The sequence below is a fragment of the Chrysochloris asiatica genome, unplaced genomic scaffold (assembly GCF_000296735.1).
Source record: "Chrysochloris asiatica unplaced genomic scaffold, ChrAsi1.0 scaffold00079, whole genome shotgun sequence".
Lineage (NCBI taxonomy): Eukaryota > Metazoa > Chordata > Mammalia > Afrosoricida > Chrysochloridae > Chrysochloris > Chrysochloris asiatica.
The window spans coordinates 8,385,125-8,406,503 of record NW_006408597.1 but is presented as its reverse complement, the minus strand read 5'-3'; the positions used below and the strand labels follow the sequence as shown (position 1 = coordinate 8,406,503).

At 42.0% G+C, this 21,379-nt stretch overlaps 1 protein-coding gene and 1 pseudogene across 2 annotated transcripts in view; both read right to left on the bottom strand.

The window, feature by feature from the left end:
* Positions 1 to 21,379, bottom strand: part of MAP3K9 (mitogen-activated protein kinase kinase kinase 9) — a 170,543-nt gene that overhangs the window by 46,843 nt on the left and 102,321 nt on the right. The gene's annotated exons all lie outside the window — the stretch shown is intronic.
* LOC102813691 lies at positions 8,352 to 8,866 on the bottom strand (annotated as a pseudogene).

Sequence of the window (21,379 nt, the reverse complement as noted above, 5' to 3'; positions counted from 1 at the left end):
AGCCTAAGTGCCCATCAACTGAAGAATGGATAAACAAACTGTGGTACATACACACAATGGATTATGCTACCATGAAGAACAAGGAAGCTGTAAGCTATCACATAACATGGATGAACCTTGAGGACATTATGTTGAGTGAAATTAGTCAGTCACAAAAAGGAGAAATATTGCATAGGACCACTACTGTAAAAAAACTAAGAAAAAGATCTCATACTAAAGGGGGTGGGGTATGTGGGAGATGGAGAGAGGAGAGGGAAGGGAAGATGGAGCACAGGGTAGGGAATAGACACAGGATACTTTGGATGCTGGGAGGGGGGCAATACACAAGGGGAATGGAAGAACAAGGCGAATGGGAAAACAATTAGACAGGTCTCAATGGGCTAAGTGGGACAGAGGTAAATAATGATATACGTACAACCTTGGAACAACAGGGCTCTGGGATACAGGGATTGAGACACGGTTGGAATAAGCAAAAGGGGGTAAATAATGTTAAGATGCTTGGCTGTCTTTTGAATCTTGGTTTCCCTTGCATACCATTATAAAATAGACACTTCAGTGGGAGAGAAAGGAATAGCCAGAAATATCACTATAGAAAGCTTGTAAGTCTTTCTTCTTTCTACCTGTAACTGATTGGAATACTTAAAATGGGGCTACAACATGCCCAGTGAAGGAGGCTTCCTATGGAGCTTCTGCATTACGTAAGACCATAGGTGGAATCCTGAACCCCATCCTGAATCTTCTGAGGTGGGAAATTTCAATGTGAAAGGACAAGCAAAGCAGCCTGGAGTGGCTAGAAGACCAGAAGATACTTCTTGAAAGAAAGACCAACAGGAAAAATACAAAACAATATAGGCAGTCTGACTGACTACTACAGCAAGTTGTAGTTGCTCGCCCAGAACACATCAAGGCAAGTGGTCTGGTCCCCTCAGGGCAAACCCCCTTCTAAGACTGAGACTCAATGGGAATACATGAACAGACATGTGTTCTGACGGGTGACCTCATTGTCACCGATAAGCGGAAGTGAGGGAAAAACAGCAATGAGGCTGCGAGCTAAGTCCAACCACATTCAATACACTCCTGTGAACCCAGGTGGAGACCTGGTTGGCCAGCAGTTTGGTAAGACCTGGGGACTTCTCGGCCCAGAGTCAGTGACATAGCCACAGAAGACTAGAGTGGAGAAAGAAGTGTCCAGCTTATAAGAAGAGAGGGCATATGCACGAGAACACGCACACTTGCAGATAATACCCACTTGACCTGGCTTCAGTGGCTGGATGATCAGAGCTCAACCAGAAAAAGAAAGAAGAGGTAAAAAAAAAAAAAAAAAAAAAGAAATCTGATACAATTTGATGAACTTGACCTACCTATGGATGAAGTAGCTCAAAAGAGAGAACAAGTCTTTACATAGAGGATCATTCCCACCCCCTCCATATACAGAGTAGACAGGGATGGGCAACTTGGACACTGGCTACCCAAAATTGGGGCGCTACAAAGGCAAGAAGTGACTGGCATACAAGCTTTCAAGAGGGAGCCTAGATACAGAGGGCACGGAGGGCGGTAGAATCTCCACTGAGTAGTATCCAATCTGTTTGGGCGGGACTGATGAAAGGAGATGGGGATAGCACTCATGTGGTACAATAGTGAATAATTAGTATCATGACTGACTGTGAGGGTTGGAAATGTAAAGATAAATGTTTTGTAGCAAAAGCAGGGGAGTGATTAGCTTTGCAGTCTAGGAGCGGAGGTCCCTGGGACCATCAAGGGAGAAGAGCAGAGTGCAGGACCCTACCCAGAGAAACAGTGACACCAGAGATGGAGGCAGAAACGATGACGTGGAGAGATGGAGCGGCCAGGAACCCTAGACCCAGAGAGGGAGAGGGGCTGTGTGCTGATGACCAGGGGGCAGGCTTGCAGGGTGTACCATTTGGTTGGTTGATGATGCATGGAGGGGATTGTAACCATGGCAATGCAATGATATACGACAGGATGAATGTAAAGCTAATGTTCTCCCATGTAAACTATCACATAATTCACAATAAAACATTAAAAAAAAAAAAAAAAAAGAATTACACTGTTATACTTCTTGCCAAATCTCTAATATGAATTATCCAGAGAGTTGTCATACTTGGTAGTTTCTACCAAGTGATCTAAGAACCCTCGGGGCAGCTGATTCCTAAGTTACTATGACTCTCATCCTCAGACACTTCCTTTTGACATTAATGCCCTCCTTTACCCTGTGGAACAAAAACCGAAGGTTCCATGGGGCCTGTTTCCTCCATACAGGAAAGACGAATGGTGTCTGTGCTCTATTTGGAAAGACAGTGTACTCAAAGATCAAACGTGTTTTCCGTGTGCTCTTGCATCCCTTGAGCCCTGTTTGTCCCAGGGAGAGGTCTCAAGCCTACTGGGAAAGGGTGCAGCCAGGGACTATCCCTCCCGGCTTCAATTAGCTCCCACACACAACAGCACCACTCTGTCCTATCTGCTTGCTCTTCTGCATTCCATTTAAAGGTTTCTACAGTCCTGTTGTAAGGAGTCCTGACAGCATAGTAGATTATGAGCTGGGCTGCTAACCACAAGGTCAATAGTTTGAATCGACCAGTTGTTCTGCAGGAGAAATATGAGGCTTTCAGCTCCTTTAAAGATTTACAGCCTCAGAAACCCTATATAGGGTAGCTATAAGTCGGAACCAACTCAGTGGCATACAAGCACAAACAGTCCTAATGTGGCATTATAGGATAAGCACTGAACTTTTAACTGCAAGGTCAGCAGTTCAAACCTACCATTCACTCCTTGGAAACCCTATACAGTGGTGCTATGAGTTGAAACTGACTCCCGACACTTAGAAACAACAACAGCTAAGAGAGGAGTCCCTGGGTGGGTGGCAGAGATGGTTAAATGCTCAACTACCTGCTAAAAGGTTGGAAGTTTGAACCCACCCAGAGGTTCCTTAGAAGACACGCCTGGAAATTTGCTTCTTGAAGGGTCACAACCTTGAAACCCAAGCACCTCTACTCCACAGTGTCAATGGCACCTAACAACACAGCCAAGAGAAATGTGGCAATTGCTGCTTGGAGGGAGGCAGGACTGCTACTCAAGGCAGACGTGAGTGAAATGCTGACTTTATCACAACCAGCTGTGTGACCATGGGAAAGTAAATGAACTTTGTTCAGCCTCAGTTTCCTCACCCCTAAAACAAGGACAGCAATACCTACCTCACAAAGCAGTGGCAAGGAGCACTCCTCATCCAGAAATTGCTACCAACAGCTGGCAAATGGAAAGGGCCTGGCATGCGTGTCTGGTGAGGGTTACGTAGTGCCTTGTGGAGCGGCACAGTATTCAGGCTAGAGTATCTTCCAGAGGATAATTAACCCAGTCAAAGCTTCCCTCTGCCAACGCTCCTTTTTATTCTTATTAATTTTTAGAAATCAAATACAGTTTTATTTAGCAATTGGAAAGAAAAATCAGTTACCTGTGAAAGGAAATCTCATTTAAAATATCTAAATAAGCATTTCTGTATGTAAAAAGAAAACTAGCACAATTACTCTGCTGAGCTACTCTCCTTGCTGTGGGGGAGGAGGCCTTGAGAGCCATATCCAGGCACCCAGACTTTCTGAGAGGGGGACACAAAGTAAGCATTTCCCACTGTAACAGAGATGTTGAGGTCTCTTAATGTTGCTGAATCACAACATAAAGCAAAATACCTTGGGAGATCGCAGCTATCTAAGGCAGTAAGAAAGTGCAGAATAGGGAGAGTGGCTTACTGGACCTGACAGAGGGGCTGCCCCCCAAATGCGTGTGGCTAAGACCGTATCAAGCCTAAAATGTTAATACTTTCCCTATCCTGTCAACCACTGAAGTCATTAACTAGGAAGGCCTGATAAGGTTTGTTTTGTGGGCTGTAGAAGTCAATCACCTCCCTGCGGGCAGTCTGGTGTGCTTTCTGCCCAGGTGAAGACTCACTATCTCTTTTCTGTAGACGAACGTTCTCAGTGGCTAGCTGCTAGTCCTCACAGAATCCTTCACTTTATACTGGATCAAATTCACTTTGTTCTGTGTGATACATATTTCCCACTTAAGAATCTCTACCTTCAAACCTGCGGTAGAAAAAAAATCTCCTGACAGTGTCTTCATTTCAAGCAACTGGCAACATGGCCTTTCCAGTGAACACCCGGAGAGCTGTTACCTCATTAACCTCATCCTTTGTGGTGCACGCTACTGCAGCCAGATTTATGAAGTTAAAAATAACATGAAGATGTGCGGGCACAGGATGGAAGTCAATCACCTGACAATCCTGCCCTTTAATAGTTCATCTTTCCCCACCAAGATATTGCTGACATGTGCCCTGGGATGAAAAATGAGGGTGGGAAGGTCCTTGTACAGATCCCTGCCCAATGCAATGCCTGTCCACATGATGTGATACCAGCAGCTTCACATGGTGAAAGCATGAAGGCCTACCTTCTGGGATTGTGTGAGCACCAGGGCCTGGCAGGAAGGGGGCTTTCTGGACTCTAGCATATAGAGGAGGCACACATCACCAAATGTCAACATCACTGGTCTTACTGTTCAGAGTCTGTTAAAAGCTGCTTGCTATTAAAAAGACAGCTTCGGGATCAAGACATAGTCTGAGTGGGTAAAAGAAGGCAAATAATGTTAAGATGCTTGACTGTCTTATGAATGTTGGCTTCCCTTGCCTATTATTGTAAAGACCAGTTGAGTGGGATAGAAAGGAATATCAGGAAACATGATTATAGAAAACCTATAAGTCCATCTTCAGCCTATAAATGATTGGAATACCTAAAAGGGGTTCTAAAACTTGCCCAGTGAAATAGGCTTCTTGTGGAGTCTTTGTAGTGTATAGGACCTTAGGTGGAATCCTGAGCCCCATCCAGAACCTTCTGAGGTGGGACATTCCCACTTGAAAGGACAAGCAGCTAGAGGAACAGAAGCTACCTCTTGAAAGAAAGACCAGCAAGAAAAATTGAACACAAAAACAGCAGTCTGATTGGCTACCACAAGAACAAGAGTTCAGACTGCCGTTTTTGTTTTCAAGGCAAGCAATCAATTCCCTTCAGGGCCACCCCCTCTCCAAGACTGAAACTCAAAGGGAATATACGAGCAAGCATGTAATCTTTCTGGCAATCACGTTGGTCTCCTGGTGAGTGGAAGTGGGAGAAAGGCAGCAATGAAGTTCGACCACGTTCCATAGACTCCCATCAACCTGGAGATGAGAAAGATAAGAGGAAGGGCTTGTTGGTCCTAAGTGTGATGAGACCTGAGAACTCCTAAGCCCATGGACAAAGACCTAGCCACAGAGGGCTAAAGCCAAGAGTGAAGTGTCCAGCTGATAAGAAGTGGGGGAAGATGCACAAGAATGTCCAAACTTGCAGAGAGTACCCGTTTGACCTAGCTTTGATGGTTTGACGATCAGAACTCAAATAGAGAAAGATAAAGAAACTTGATAAAGGAAACAAGTGTAAATTGCAACAACTTGATGAACTTGACCTATACTTATAGATGTTGTAGCTCAAAATACCAACTGAGAGAGAAGGAGTCTTCACATCAAGGATCAAACATATCCCCTCTGTACACAGGGTTGAATGGGATGGGCAACATAGACATTGGCTACCTAAAATGGGGGAGGGGGGGGAATAAAAAGGCATGAAGTGGATGGCTTACAAATTTTCAAAAGGGAGTTTAGTTTCAGAGTGTGCAGGGGAAGTCGAATCCTCACTGAATAGTTTTCATCTTGTCTAGGTGGATCTGGTGAAAAGAGATGGAGATAAGATTCTTTTGATTCAATAGTGAGCAACTGTTATCATGACTAATTGCAATTGTCACAGCTGTAAAGGTAGAAGTTCTGTAACATAAAAGGGGGAATAGTTAGTCTTACATTCCAGAAACAGAAGACCCTAGGACCATCAAGTAGAAGAGCATGAATGGAATGTGGGACCCTATTTAGAGAAGCAGCAATACCAGAGATGGAGGCAGAGATGATGACATGGAGAGATAGAGTAGCTGAGGACTCTAGACTCATGGAAAGAGAAAGGCTGTGTGCTGGAGGCCAGGAGGCAGGCTTTTAGAATGTGCCCTTGGGTTCTTTATAAATGATTATATATTCCTGGGAGTCCTGGTGTGGAGCTGTGGGTTAATGCGCCAGACTGCAAAGCTGTTTGAACTGCAAGGTTGATAGTTCAAGCTCACTAGCTGCTCCTTGGAAACCCTATACTAGGGTCACTATGGGTTGGAATTGACTCGACAGTACTTCACAACAACAACAATATATTCCTGAGTGTTTTTGAGTACATCAAAAAAAGGGGTGGGGGGAGGTAGAAGCAATACTGTTGAATGATGATACATGGAGAGACTGTAATCATTGAAATGACAGGATAGGATGAGTGCATAAAAAAAAAAAAAAAAAGAAGAAGAAGAAGACAGGTTTATGGACCCCCAGTGGGTGGGAAAGCTGGTTCCAATCTTGTTAGACACACAACAGAAGGACTTTGCTTCAAAGAGCTGGGGTGGCTGCTGGGAGTCCAACTGCCCCCTCTCCAAGCTTAAACCTTCCAAGTGGAGTTTGTTTTGCTGAGCATGGCTTGGAGAACAAATATGTAAGACTGATTTGAGCAAGTGACGTTCCCAGAGTATGTGTGTGTTCCTGTCCCAGCAGGAAGGGTCCACTCCAAAAAACGTGCAGCTGATGGCTCCTGAAAAGGTCATGTCCAGAGTCTGGTCTAACCATGAGGCCAGAGTGAGGGCAGTAGCTGAGTCTGACTAGTTCTTCCACTAGCAATCAACAGCCTGTAAACCTCTTTGGTATATAATCACAAGAAAATTAAACAATGAACTCTATAAATGAGTAATAGTCTGAGTTGGCACAATTCTCCTTTGAACATACATTTTAAGTGTCTGGTGCATATCATTTTCAAGTACTTCTTAAACAGAATAGATTTCATCTATGTCATTTCTCTCATCTAAGTATGAAAAACATTTGACATTATTCTTTTAAATCCTTACAACACCTCTGTGAGGTAGGTGGTATTGACCGCATTTTATAGTGGGGAGATGTAGGCATAGCAACGTTATGTGGCTTCTTGCAGGCCGCATGCTATGGCCTGACGTGATGACATAGCAGAACTCTGGCCTCGGGGCTATGCTGCCTTCACATTCATACTTCAGCAGTACCACCTAGAAACTGAATGAGAGGGTCTCACATGGAGACCCAGTTCTGCATTTACTCCAGAACCAAACAAACCTCTTAATTCTTCAAGCTTAACATCTGATTAATAAAGCAAACCACTCTTTCCAAACTCTCAGGGGGGCATTCAAACTCAAGTGGGTTAACTTGCTCTATTTGAAACTATTTTCATGAGACAGTCTTCTTGAATGTTACCTGTATTTGCTCAAACACCTTTGGGAAAAGATAGTTCGAACAGCATGAGGAACCATGGGATTTTGAGAACCGAATGTAGGAAACAACAGAGACCAGACTTAAAAGTGAAGCACAAAAGTAGAAGCAATGCTAAAGTAAGAATAAAATCCCAACTAAATGGAGAGTAGTAGTTCTTACCTTTTTACAACATCCTGCACATTGCAGGCAGGCATTCACTAGGCACTTGCTGGCTAAGGTGGAAAGGACACACCTGTTACCTATACAGTGGCCCCTTGGGAGAAGATCAGGAACAAAGACCCTGAGAGAGCCCAAAGGTGCCTGGGGACCATCCAGTGTCACTAACACATGTCACAAAGCCACACTGGGCCGGAGTATCTTACCGTGTATGTGCTTACTTGCTGACACATAAAAGTTGTGGCTATAAACCCATAAGGAGCCCCACTGGACTGGACACTGCTATTTATTAAAAACAGATATGTAAACACAGCTAAATATATGCCTAGGTAGAGCGTCTTATAAGGAAATGTTTTTCAAAGTATCTAGACATTCATGCATTTGAGGACAGAAACAGAGGTAAAGCTGTGCTCTTTGGAGTTTCCTGTTACATGAAAGGGTGTCAATGTCTTTGTGCCACTAATAAGCAAAGATGCCTGCTGTCAGCCGCAGCTGCACGGATAGGAGCAGTGGCTCAGCTCTCCCAAGGAATCTTTGTGGTCACTTAGACACACTCTCAGTCCATGGGAAGTGAGATGCAGCCTCATCCTCTGTTAGGAGGCACCACAGGGACATCTTGGTTCTGTCCTACCAGAATCAGCACAAGAATGAATCACCTGGCAGGTCCTTTGGCCCTGAGGCCTCTGTCTGTTTGGTCTTGAGTAACATTCTAGGAGTAATTGGTGACATATAAAATGATTAAGAAAGTCCTTCCTGCTGGGTGACCAGCTGACTGACAGTTATAGGCTCACCTTACCCCCTCGATGAAAGGTAGGCCCGTGGGCACCCTCTTCTTATACTCCAGGTACTCCTCTTGGGAAAAGTGAGTCGGGGAGGTCTCTTCCTCTTCTTTCGATTGTGGGAAAACTACCACACTGTTAAGGTGTAGGCAACCTCTCAGACTGGGCTCTGATACTACAATAAAACCACTCAACCGAAGAAGGGTGGCAGAAGCAAACATACATTGCTTGTCACCAGGGTATGAGTATGTGACTTTTCATTCTGTCCTATGTGGGTGAAGTTGGAGGCTGCTATCAACATAGATGCTTTCATCAGACACTCCCCAATGATCACCATCAGCCAGGTGATCTGCTTCAGGTCTGGCCTGAAGATATTTTCTAGTGTAAACTCAATCCAAGAGGAAAGCGCAGCTACAGTGTACTTCAGACTGACTCAGGAGAAAGGAATCCAAGGTAGACTTTTGGGATTATTGAATGCCATCACTAACTATTCAGAAGAGTAGACTAGTGACAGGGAGCACATGTACCTGGTAGGACAGTAACAGCAGCTCCATGAGCCCAGCCCTGGAGAGCGCCAATGCGTGACTGCGGTAGTGTGAACACCCAGGTTCTCAGCAGGAAGGTGGTGAGGCTGAGGCGCACCTCCCGCGCCATGGTGCAGGGTGGCTGACATGTGGAAAGGAGCAGAATTGGGAGTTGCAGTCCGGGGAAACCCAGCAGCTGTGCCTGCCTCCTCTTTATTTCTATAAAGGTGGGCGATTTGGTAAGTGAAGATTTGGTATTCTTTTGGTATTCCAGCATCCAAGAAGATTTGGTAACCCAGAATCCAAGAAGGAAATTAAATAAATGCAAGTCAGATGCACCTGAGCCACAGAGATAGGTGGGCAGGTTTGACCCACTTTATCACCGTCTACGGTTGAGAAAGTCAACAGCAATTCCAAGCAGAGTGGAAATGCCGCACACCTAAGCACCACCTCTGTGTTCCTTCCTACAACACAGAACAATCGACTCCCATAGGAGAGTCCTCACTGCCACAGCCCAGACCCTCAGGGACTTCACATCGGTGACAGTAATTGGTGGTGGTGGTGGTAAGTGCCATTGAGTTGATTCTGACCCATAGCGACCCTGTATAGGGTTTCCAAGGAACCACCAACCTTGCAGTCTGATACATTAGCCCACAGTGCCACACCAGGACTCCTTCAAACAATTGGTAGGGTCAGAGAAAGAGGAGGGCACCTGTTTTATTGTTTTGAAAGTATTAAAGTGGATAGCAAACCTTCACAGCCAAAAGTATAACAACAAGAAGTGTTTTTCTTGTAAACTGGTTTCATCTCCAAGATTATCAACTTGGTTCCCCAGGCTCTGAAAGGAAAGGTTCTCCCTAGAATGGGGTGGGCTGGGGATCCTCTTGTACTAATAATCAGCTGTGGCCCCACATTCCAGGAGCCACACTGACTATTTAATAATCTTTGGTAAAGGCAATGCAACTAATACATGTGAAAGCACTTAGTAACAAACAATTCTTGCTCTTGTTGTTAACAGATATACTCCTTAACATGTATTTATAATATATAGACTAGTGCATTTTTTTTTGCAGTATTAATTAGCATGGTAATATGCTCATGCTTTATTGTATTCAAAATGAGTTTCAAAACTTAATGCTCCCATTTAAAGGGGTGGGTAGATGAGCACATGAACAGGAATTTATCTATGGAGCTTATCTTTAGAAGTTGTTTAGGGTGATTTTCTTTACTCATATTCTCTCTCTCTCTCTCTTTTTTTTTTCTGTAGTGAACATGCCTCACTACTATAATGTTAAAATGATTAACAAAGTATCTCCACTGAATCCCATGCATAACAATGTGAGAAGATGATGCCCTCTGGCTATACCACAGCTCTACATAACACAAGAAAGTTACAAAAAATTTCTTTTGTCAAGGTGGTCCCCATTCCAAGCAACTAAGTTTAGTTGAGCAATTGAGTCATAATCAGCTTACCCTAATAATTCATAACTTTGGAGGATTGTTGCAAAGGAATGAGTGATATTAAAAGTGTAGCACATGTAGCCCAAAGCCTAGCCCTTACTGCTAATGGTGTACATGTATTGCTGGAAGGAAAACAATGGGCACACTTTTTTCCTCTGGCAAAGGTATGAGATAAGAATCAATTAGATAAGTAGGCTTGAGGAGGGAGGGATTAAAAATTACCCTGCAAAATCATTTGGTCTGGCCCTACCAAGGCAACTGCAGTTCCACCTATCATATGTTGTTGCTGTTGTTAATTGCCATTGAGACGGTTTTGATCCATAGTGTCCCTGTAGAGTTTCCAAGGAAGGGCTGGTGAGTTTGAACCACCAACTTTGCAGATCAGCCGGACTTTGCAATCCAGCACATTAACCCACTGCACCACACTAGGACTCCCAACTATCATGCTGTTGTTGTTAACTGCCAGTGAGTCGGTTCCGACTTATAGCGACCCTAGTTTCCAAGGAGCAGCTAGTGAGTTTGAAGCACCAGCCTTGCAGATCAGACTAATTTTGCAATCCAGCATATTAACTCACAGCTCCACACCAGGATTCCAACTATCATATTGTTGTTGTTATGTGTGGTGGAGTCGGTTCCGACTCATAGCGACCCTTTACAGGGTTTCTGAGGCTGTAAATCTTTACGGGAGCAGAAAGCCTCATCTTTCTCCCACGGAACAGCTGGTAGTTTCGAACCGCTGACCGTGAGGTTCGCAGCCCAATTCGTAACCACTACGCTACCAGAGCTCCTTAACTATCATACTAGGGCTGAGTTAATTAAATGTCTGCTCAAACATAGCAGGCTAATTTTTAAGTTGATAATTTTGTATGGCCCCCAAATGATGTTATAAATCTGGGTAGAAACTAGGTTCCCCACCCCTGTTCTAAGGAATGCATACCTACCTAGTGTTATTGTTCCCATATAGACCTTACAATAGTTTGCTTGAAACTCACCATGGGGGCGAGTTTGTTTCCAAACTTGAAGGGCAACTAGGGGCCATAATCTCAGGGTTTCCACCAGTAAGCCTGGTCTCTTTCATGATTTTCAATTTGGGTTCATCTATATAGGGCTTTCTAATATGATCCCTTTCAGAGCAGTGAGTAGTGGTAACCAGGCATTCTGTAAGTAAAGTATGATAAAATAAGATTCCACTGATATTCATAAAGCTTTCAGTGATCAATCCCTCAAAAAGTGAACTACCTGACCCTTCTAAGACTAAAACTCAAGGGGAATACACGAGCAGGCATGTGGTCTTGCTGCTGACCACATTGCACCAATAAGGAGAAGTGGGAGAAAACAGTAATGAAGTTGTGAGCTAAATCTGACCACATTCAATAGACTCCTGTTAACCTGGATTGAGACATGGTTGGGCAGTAGTATGATGAGACCTGGGGACTTCTAGGCCCAGGGACAGGGACATGGCCCCTGAGGACTAGAGAGGCGTGTGAAACGTCCAGCTGATAAGAAGTGAGGGGAGACACACAAGAACACCCACCCTTGCAGATAGTGCCCATTTGACCTGGCTTCAATGGCTGGATGATCAGAACACAACTAGAGAAAGAAAGAAGAAGAAAAATAAAAAAAAGAGTAATCCACTATAATTTGAAGAATTTGCCCTATGCTTGTGGATGCAGTAGGGCAAAGAAGCAAACAAATCTTTACAGTAAGGATTATTCCCACCCCCTTGGTACATAGGGTAGACAAGGATTGGGGAGCTACAAAGGCTTACAAGCTTTCAATATGGAGCCTAGTTCCAGAGGGTGCAGGGAAAGGTAGAATCTCCACTGAGTGGTTTCCAACCTGTCTGGACGGGGCTGATGAAAGGTGATGGGGATAAGACTTGTGGTTCAATAAGGAATGATTGCTATCAGGACTAACTGTGAGTGTTGTTGTAACAAAAGGAGGAGAGTGGTTGATTTTGCAGTCCAGGAGGCGAGGTCCCTGGAACCATTAAGGGAGAAAAGTGAAGTGCGGGACCCTATCCAGAGAAGCAGTGACACCAAGGATGGAGGCAGAGATATGACATATTGAGATGAAGTGGCTAGGGACTCATGACTCAGGGAGCTAGAGACTCATGCTGGCGGCCGGGGGACAGGCATGCAGGGTGTACCCTTTGGTAGTTTGATGATGCATGGAGGGGACTGTAATCATTGCAATGAAATGAAATACAATAGGATAAATGTAAAACTAATGCCCCCCCCCATGTAAACTATGATATATAATTCACAAGAAAAACTTAAAAAAAATAAAAAATAAAATAACTACCTGAGAAGTGAAGGTGGAGGTAAGAGGAGGGGGGGCAAGAGGTACCTAGAGTTTGGCAGCAAGAGAAAGGGACCCACCAGGCCAGAGAGGCGATTCCCACCTCATTGTAATCACTTCACCCTGCGCCACTGGGTGTTCATTGTCCTTGGGAAGACTAGAGCTCTTGTCCTCTCCTTTGACCTAAGGGAATCACGAGGAGAAGAGAGGCTGGAGTAAAAGTGCTGCTCCTCTCACATTGCCGGAGACCCTGCTCTGAGTCAGCTGACACTGTCAGGAGCTGGGGCTTTCAATTGTATAATAGCAGCAAAGTGAGGGTGATGTGAGCAGTCTAGGAATGCCTTATGTGGATCGGCAGAACCGAATCTGTGGATTTCTGGATATCGAGGAGAATGAGAACAGTGACAAGTTTCTAAGATGGTACTTTATTTTGGACACCCAGGTCAACTGCCTTCTCTGGTACATGGACAACCCCCAGAACCTGGCAATTGGGACAGGAGCCATTGGATCTTTAGAGCTGACCTACATCTCGAAAGTAAGCGTAGCTACCCCAAAGCAGAAACCCCAAATTCCATATTGCTTTGTAATCAATGCCCACTCTCAGAAGTATTTTCTTCAAGCCAATGACCAGAAAGACCTTCAGCAAGAAGCTGAAGAACCAAGCCAGCAAGATCACTGTTCCCAAAGGTTCATTTTTTTTGTTTTTTTTTTTAAATATCAATGCTATATATTTAATTTGGGAAAATCACTAGGCTAGAACTTTAGACATGCTCAGTGGAAAACAGGTTGCCTCTTGTTGACTATTCCAAGGTCTTCTTGGTGAGGGTTTATTTTAGCAACTCTTATCCAGGGGAGGTTGGGAGTCCTGTTTCACCCCTAGCCAAATTTTATTTCCTTGTCCTTGATTTTATTCATTTTGATTTCAGGCCAAGTTCTGAATCTTATGCCAGTCATCTGGTTTTATCTGATTCCTGTTTATTGCCTTAAGTTAGACTATGAAATTAGAGAGTGGGAACTAACCCAGTTGAAATGAGAAGGTAGCGATGGTGGAAGACTCAGACTTAAGTTTGACTAGGATCTGTTCTGAGGAAGGTGTCAAAGCTTGAGGATTGGGGCTAGAAAGTAGCCATCAGAATGTCTTCTAGGACAGATTCTCAAGGGGACCTCATAACGACAGAGTAAGGGATTTTCTGTAAGAGATGAGGAGTAATTCAATCTCAATGCATCAGACAATTTTGGAAAGAATTCTATTCTAGATGCTCTTTTCTAGATGTTCAAATATGATAAAGTCCACATTGGGACATGAGAGAGTGAGAGACCTACTCATCCAGTTTCTGTATCAGGCCCCAAGGATGGATTTATCAGTGTTAAGTGTCAATGTTTGTTGAGAACATGGAATATGTGGTTGATAAGTGTATGATAATTCACATGTATTACAAGTCAGATTTCTATTTAAAAGTTTAGATTCTTATTAAAGCAGGGTCTGTGAAGCTTTTGTGGCCCATGTTTTCCAGGCAGAAGAAAAGGTCTATTTTAGTAAAGATGATCTTGAATCCTTGCCTAAAAGTTCTTTAAAATAATTTTGTATGGGCCATTACTTACCTAATTTTTAAGTGCTGTGTATTTTATATCCTGCTAGGCTTATTTTATTTTTATTCTTTGTGTTGTCTTTTAAATGAAACTTTGTAAGCTTGCATGATTATAAACCCTGTAATCTGATGAGGTTCTGTATATTTAACAACTAAGAGAGACAAAGATAATCTTGAGAGATATTTATATTTTTAATAAAATAGAAACTGGGTATAGGAAAAAAAAAGTTAACTACCTCTTCCTTCTTCCTAGCCTGTCTTGGTCTGGAAGCACCACTGAAATTTGCCCACTATGGGTGACCCTGGTAGTATTAAAATACCAGTGGCACGACAGCAACATGTAAGCCACCACAGTGCAACAAATGGATTCATGCATGTGGCAGCTAGACAATAAGAAGGAAGATCAACGAAGAGTTGATGCATTTGAATTATGGTGTTAGCAAAGAAAATACTGAATATATCATGGGCTGCCAGAAGAGCAAACAAATCTGTCTTGGAAGAAGTATAGCCAGAATACTTGTTAGACACAAGGATGAGAAGATTTCATCTCACATACTTTGGGCATGCTATCAGGAAGAACAAGTCCCTGGAGAAGGACATCATGCTTGTGCTTGGTAAAGTAGAGGGTCCGTGAAAAAGAGGAAGCCCCTAATTAGAAGGAGTGACACAATGGCTGCAATAATGGGCTTAAACATAACAACAATTGTGAGGATGGCACAGGACTGGGCAGTGGGAATTGACTGACAGTACCTAACAAAAACACAATAAGATTCAATATAAAGCATCAAAGCATCACTGAAAGAAATTAGACAATTAAAGAAATTAAATTTAATTAAAGAAATTACAGTCTAAATAAATGGAAAGACTTTCCACATTCATGGGTTGTTATTGTTTGTTGTTGTTAAGTGTCGATGAGTTGGTTCTGACTCATAGCGACCCTGTATAGGGTTTCCGAGTACTGGCTGGTGAGCTTGAACCACCAACCTTGCAATTCAAACCACCCTTGCAGTCCAGAACATTAATCCACAGCACCACACCAGTTCATGGGTTGTTGTTGTTAAGTGCCATCAAGTCATTTCTGGCCAATAGAGACCCTATTTAGGGTTTCCAAGGAGGGACTGGTGAGCTTGAACCAACAGCTTTGCAATTCAAATGGCTTTGCATTCTGGCACGTTAACCCACAGCGTCACACCAGGACTCCAGTTCATGGGTAGGAAGACTTAATATTGTTAAAATGACAGTAACTCCAAACTGACCTATAGATTCAATAAAATTCCTATGAAAATTTTATCTCAGTTGACTTCTTTGCAGAAACTGAAAATTTTATCTTAAAATTCATATGGTGGAGACTTCTGGTTTGAAGGCAGGAGAAGTAAAGTCAGGTAGGAGAGGTTCCTCAGGGAGGCATGGAAAAACCAGAGAAGTTGCTTTGCCGGAGCAGCCCTACAGCTTTGGATCTAGTGTAAGGTGCAGGGCATCAGTTTCCTGCACCACCTGTGGAAAAATCTGACTGTAGAAAGGAAAATAATGGTGATTTCTGAATCGATTGGGACATGGGATGCTTTCGGTGGCCACTCAGCCAGGGCTGAGATCAGACAGTGAGGCCACAGCCAGACTAATACAGTGATACGATGCTAAAAACCACAGAGCAGCATTCGAAAAAAATGGTGTGGTGGATTTTACACATTTCTTTCCTCTTCATCCCTTTTGCCCCTCTCTGCCCAGCCTGGACACCTTCAGGAGGGTGGGAGTGTATCCCCAAAAGGGTCCAGCATTGCACCCACAGTGTTCCTGCTTAGGAAGTTCCTGGAAGGAGCCCCATTGGTCCCACGGGCTGACCCTTTGACAGCTTCTTATGCCATCTGATTCTGGGACCCTGCCCTAAAGTTGACCTGGGCAGGACCCTTTACTCCTGAATACCCAGCAAGAAAAAGCAGGTCTGGCCATACAACCAAACCATATGAGCACCCAGTAAAACCCCAACATAAAAGGCAAGAGTCAACACCAACTACTACACACAAGGACGCAGCTATTTTGAGAATTACACTGTGCACAAGCAGATACCTAACTGACCTTCAGAGATAAAAACTGGACAATCTTTCTCCCTTTAATTTCTCAATATCTATCTGTGCACCTCCACGTTGATGACTAGTGGAGGGGCCTGAGTGAGTGGACAGCCCACCTGCTGTTGGAGGTTTCTACTATGCATGATGCACACTAACCTGTGCAGCAAAGGTTACTGGTCAGTCGGCTATGGTTTTATTTTTGCTTTGAGTGGTAGTTTCTGTCTCTGCTTTTATATTGTTTCTGTTTTGGGTCCTTTTGATTTCTCTTTTTTCCTGGGAGTGGGAGGATCTCTCCTTCCATTACCTAAGAAGAGACAGCAATCGTGGCCAAGCTACAAGCATACCCCAAAGCAAATCAGATTAAGCTCTGACCTCTCAACAGAAACCATGCAGGTAAGAATGCAATGGAGAGACATATATAAAACCCTAAAAGAAAAAACTGCCAACCAAGAATCGTCTATCCAGCAAAACTGTCAATCAAATACTGTCAATCAAAAGATTCCAAGATAAACAGAAGCTTAGAGATTTTGTCAAAGCCAATCCAACACGTCAAAATATCCTAAAGTAAGTTCGTTTGACTGAAAACTGACAAGAACAGACAACAACCAGAGATTGACAGACATGGCAACACCACCAAGAACTCAGACCACAGATAGCAGAGTCCAGAACAGAACAAAATTACAACAACGAATACAAAGGAGCTGGCAGGTCAACCAAAGAACAAAATAATAACAATGTCAAAGAAGGGGGAAATATAGGAACAGAGATCCAGGTGGTGATGAGGTCAGGAAGGTTGTAGGATACAACAGATTGCCTTAAATGGAGGGAAAAGTTAACAGACTATAGGGTAACCCCAAAGAAAGTTACTACTTCACAACTTACCATGAAAATGAAGATCCAAGCAAAACAAGGAAACATAAAACTAAGAAGAAACTGACATGAAATAGCACAAATAACATGAACTCAGCACAAGAAGGCATGCAGAACAAAGGAATGAACAGCACCACAAAAGAATAACATAACAACAGCAATTAATTCATACCTATTGATAATTACACTGATTGGCAATGGATTAAATGCACCAGTGAAGAGACAGAGAATAGCAGAATGGTTAAGAAAACAAGACCCTTCAATATGTTGCTTGAAAGAGACACATCTTACACACAAAGACGAAAACATCCTCTAACTAAAAGTTAGAGGATGGAAAAAAATATACCAAGCTAATTGCAATAAAAAACAAGCAGGAGGAGCAATACTAATCTCTGATAAAATAAACTTTAAGACAAAAACCAGCATAAGAGATAAAGAAGGACACTATCTCATGATTAAAGTGTCAATTGAGCAAGACGACATAACCATAATAAATATCTATGCTCTCAATGAAAGAGCGCCAAGATATATAAAGCAAACTCTATTACAACTGAAGAAATAGATAAATCTATAATTATAGTAGGAGATTTTAATACGTCACTTTAGAAAAGGGACAGAACAACCAGAAAAAACTTGACAAAGCTACAGAGGAACTGAACAGCACAATCAACCAACTTGATTTCATAGATGTGTACAGCACATTCAATCCAACATCAGCACTACACACATTCTTTTCCAGGGCACATAAAACATTCTCCAGAATTGACCATGTGTTAGGTAGGTTATAAAACAAGCCTCCATAAATTTACACACATCAAAATACGACAAAGCATCTTCTCAGACCACAATGGTATAAAAATACAAATCAACAATAAGACGACCAGGGAAATAAAGTCGAATATATGGAAACTGAATACCACCTGCTGAAAAGTGACTAGATAATAGAAGAAATTAAACGTGAACTCACAAAGTTCATAGGAAAAAAGGCCAGAAAGAAAACACAACATACCCAAATCTTTGGGACATGGCGAAAGTGGTGCTGAGAGGACAATTCATTGAGATAAATGCACACATCCAAAAAGAAGAAAGAATGAAACTAACATATTAAAAGAGCATCTCCAACAATTAGAAACAGACAAACAGAGGGAACCTACAATCACCAAAAGAAAAGAAATAATAAAGATTAGAGCAGAAATAAATGAATTAGAAATAAATGAATTAGGAGAAAAACTATAGAAAGAATATACAGGACAAGAAGCTGGTTCTTTGAAAAGATTAATAAAATTGACAAACCATTGGCAAACCTAACAAAAGAAAAGAGGGAGAAGACATAAAGAACATGCATTAGAAACCACATGGGTAATGTCACAACGGAACCAAAGGAAATCAAAAGGAAAATAACAGAATACTATAAAGAGTTGTACTCCGAAAAAATTGAAAACTTAGAAGAGATGGATACATTTTTAGAAAAACCCGACCTACTTAAACTTAAACAGAGTGCAGTAGAAAACTTGAACAGATCCATAACAAAAGAAGAAATTGATCAGGTCATCAAAAAACTCCCAACCAAAAGAATGCCAAGTCCAGATGGTGTCACTGGTGAGTTCTACCAAATATTCAGGGAAGAGCTGTCACCAGTTCTACTCAAATTTCTTCAGAATGTAGAAGAGGATGGAAAACTCCCTAATGCATTTTATGAAGCAAGCATAACCCACATACCAAAACCAGGGAAACACATCACTAGGAAAGAAAATTACAGACCAATATTCCTCATGAACATAGACGCAAGAATTCTCAACAAAATCCTAGTCAACAGAATTCGAAAACACATCAAAAAAATAATACATCATGACCAAGTGGGATTCATATCAGGGATGCAAGGATGGTTCAAAATTAGAAAAAACGACCAACATAATCCCCCATATAAATAAGAAAAAAGAAAAGAACCACATGATCATATCAATTGATGCAGAAAAGGCATTTGACAAAATCGAACATCCATTCATGATAAAAATGTTCAACAAAGTAGGAATTGAAGGGAAATCCCTCAGCATAATTAAGAGCATATATACAAAACCAACAGCTTACATTATTCTTAATGGAAAGAAACTGAAAGCCTTCCCCCAACAAACAGGAACCAGACAAGGACGCCCTTTGTCACCACTCTGATTCAATATTGTGCTGGATGTCTTAGCCAGAGCTATACGGCAAGACAGGGAAATTAAAGTCATCCAAATTTGCAAAGAGGAAGTAAAACTCTATTTGCAGACGATATGATCCTATAAACAGAAAACCCCAAAGACTCAGTAAAAAAAGCTACTGGACCTCAGTGGAAGATTCAGCAGAGTGGCAGAGTACAAGATCAACATACAAAACTCAGTTGGATTCCTCTATAGTAACAATGACAGTGCTGAAAAGGATATTAGGAAAGCAATACTATTTACAATAGCCGCCCAAATGATGAAATATCTAGGAATAAAAGTAACCAGAGAAACAAACGAGCTACACAAAGAAAACTACAAAACACTACCACAAGAAACCAAAAGAAACTTACAAAAGTGGAAGAATATACCATACTCCTGGAAAGGAAGACTTAACATTGTGAAACTGTCAATACTGCCCAAAGCAATTTACACATACAATGCAATCCCAATACAGATTCCAGCAGCATTCTTCAAAGAGATGGAAAAAAACAATTACAAACTTTATGTGGAAAAGAAAGAGACCCAGGATAAGCAAAGCACTGCTTAAGAAGAAGAATAAGATTGGAAACTTCTCACTCCTTGATTTCAAAATTTGCTACATGGCTAAAGTGGTCAAAACAGACTGTACTGGTACAATGAAATATACATTGATCAATGGAACAGCATCAAGAATCCAGAAATTAAGTCATCCACATACAACCAACTGATTTTCGACAAAGTGCCTATGTATATTGCATGGGGAGGAGATAGTCTCTTCAAAAGATGGTGCTGGCAAAACTGGAAAGAGATATGCAAAAGACTTAAACAAGACTTTTACCTAATGTCTTATACAAAAACCAACTCAGCATCGATTAAAAACCTAAATGTGAATCCCAGAATTATAAAGGCTATCAATGAAAAAATAGGGACAAATGTAAGGGCCCTAATACAGGGCATACACAGACTACCAAACATTTTGAAAACTATACAAACAAAAGTAGACAAAATAGATATTTGGGACATGCTAAAAATTAAAAACTTATGTGCATTAAAAGACTTCACCAAAAGAGTAAAAAAGGGAATCCACAGAATGGGAAAAAATATTTTGCAATGACACATCAGATATGGGACTCATTTCTAAAATATATAGGAAACTACTCTGGTAGCATAGTGGTTACAAACCGGGCTGCTAACCTCAGGGTCAGCAGTTCGAAACTACCAGCAGTTCCACAGGAGAAAGATGAGGCTTTCTGTTCCCATAAAGATTTACAGCCTCGGAAACCCTGCAGAGGGTCACTATGAAACGGAACCAACTCCACGGCACACAACAACAACAACAACAATAACACTTCTATAAGAAAAAGACAACCCAATTAAAAAATGGGCACAGGATATGAACAGATACTTCACCAAGGAGGACTCAATCCAGGCAGCCAACAAACATATGAAGAAATGCTCATGATCACTAGCCTTTAGAGTGATGCAAATCAAAATGACAATGAGATATCATCTCACACCAGCAACAACAGCAAATATAAAACAACTAGAGGACAATAAATGCTGGCGAGGATGCGTAGAGACTGGGACACTCCTACATTGCTGCTGGGATTGCAAAATGATCTAACCACTCTAGAAAGAAGTATGGTTTGAAATAGAAGTACCTTATATTCCAGAAATTCCTCTACTTGGTATTTATCCAAAGAAATACGAGTTATAACATGAGTACATATATGCACACCAGTGTTCATAGCAGCACTATTTACAATAACAAAAAGATGGAGAAAGCCTAAGTGCCCATCAATGGGAAAATGGATAAATAAACTGTAGTACATATACACAATGGAATATTATGCTACCTTGAAGAATAACAAGGAAGCTGCAAGCTACTGCATAACATGGATGGACCTTGAAGACATTATGTTGAGTGAAATTAGTCAGTTACAAAAGAAGAAATACTTATAGGACCATTATTGTAATACATTAAGAAAAAGAACCCACCCTAAAAGGGGAGAAAAATTCTTCGCTCATTACTGTGATGTATG